We start from the raw sequence: 1,410 nt of genomic DNA, 5'->3' as shown, positions 1-1,410 counted from the left end.
ATATATATATATATATAAAAATACAAAGAAAATAAAAAAAGAATGTTTTGTACTAATGACAGCACTGTCGTTATCTAGCTTGCCAACGACTAGTTCGGGTGTGGAAGACTCAAATGTAACTAGTCAACATTAGACGTGCAAATATGTGGACACTCTCTGTGAAATGCGTCACAGCAAAGATGAGCGCGGCTTTCTCCAAATATCAAACGTGTGCAGCGACACGTCAGGCACGCAGCTCGCTAGTGTTTGAACTTGTCAAACACTAGCGAGTCAAAAATAAGACGATTTCGGCAAAACAACGTTATTGACTTTGGTCTCTGGCATTAGTACGATGAGATTTGAGAATAAATGTAATCATGATGGTGTTGAAACAATGCATTCCAGTCAGTTTCGTGTGTTCAACTCAAACGGTGTTCAAAACTAACGGTGCGCTTTGTCATATTAGAGAGGTTAAATCATTCATTTTAAGTGTTTTAATCATTACTAGTGTCGCTAGTAGTCGCTATTTTCCCACATTACTCTGATCCTTACTTTACTTTACTTATTCATACAGCATTTTTTTTATAATAAATGTAGCATAAAGTGCTTACCGGTGAGGCCCACTTTTTTCCGGCATGAAAAGCAGCGGTTCTTTTTCTTGTTTTTATCCGAGGTCTGGTCTCCATCTGATGAAGCCTGCGCTGCTTCACCAACAGGTTCTGGTGAAAATAGGACCAGACGATGGCATCAAACATTTGATCCAATTTGTTCCGATGAAATTGAATCAATTGACAGGGCAGCAGGGATTTTTGATCGATGTGAATTGAAAGAAAGGTTAGAACTGCAGACTTGTAAATAATTAAGAGTTAAATCAGTCAACCCATTAGTTTGCCCGGTGACATCATGCTGCTTCAACTAAACAGGAAGTACCGCCTATTACAATGAGTACTGATTTCATGTGACATGCAAACTGATTTAAGGAGATGTAAACCTGTGCTACCGGAAGTACCCTCCTCTTCCCCGTCCTCGGTCTCCGCTCGATCCGAGTCTATGGCCCCCGAATCCTGGGAGATGGTCATGGCCGTCATCTGTTGTGTTACAGGACTGGGAGAGCTTGGACTGGAATCATGATAGGGATGTAGAGAAATTAAAATCCTTAGCTTTCGGTACACAGTTTAAACACTTTTCAGACTCGTGAAAAAAAAAAATCACAGAATAAATGCTGCGCCGTGTCGATCTATGCAACTTTAAATCAGCCTAAATTATGTTTAAAAATACGACCTATAGGCCTTACTGGAATATAGGCCACGTACTGCAAGTGACAAGAAACCAGTGTAGGATGCGCTATTTTAAACAGCACATGCATTAGATGCATGGAAAACAAAGAGAAGTAGAGCAGAGGTACAAAAATACTAATCTTTTTCTTCTTAA

The 1,410-nt window shown here is 39.8% G+C and overlaps 1 long non-coding RNA gene across 1 annotated transcript; it reads right to left on the bottom strand.

The window, feature by feature from the left end:
• Window positions 1-610: 610 nt before the first annotated feature.
• LOC112486626 (uncharacterized) lies at window positions 611-1,376 on the bottom strand. Its single transcript, XR_003049141.1, has 2 exons — window positions 971-1,376; window positions 611-698 (listed from the first exon to the last, which is right to left on the bottom strand). It is a non-coding gene; the product is annotated as an uncharacterized LOC112486626 (long non-coding RNA).
• Window positions 1,377-1,410: the final 34 nt, after the last annotated feature.

The sequence above is a fragment of the Cynoglossus semilaevis genome, unplaced genomic scaffold (assembly GCF_000523025.1).
Source record: "Cynoglossus semilaevis isolate Cse_v1.0 unplaced genomic scaffold, Cse_v1.0 C19199276, whole genome shotgun sequence".
NCBI lineage: Eukaryota > Metazoa > Chordata > Actinopteri > Pleuronectiformes > Cynoglossidae > Cynoglossus > Cynoglossus semilaevis.
This window is presented reverse-complemented; position numbering and strand designations above follow the sequence as displayed.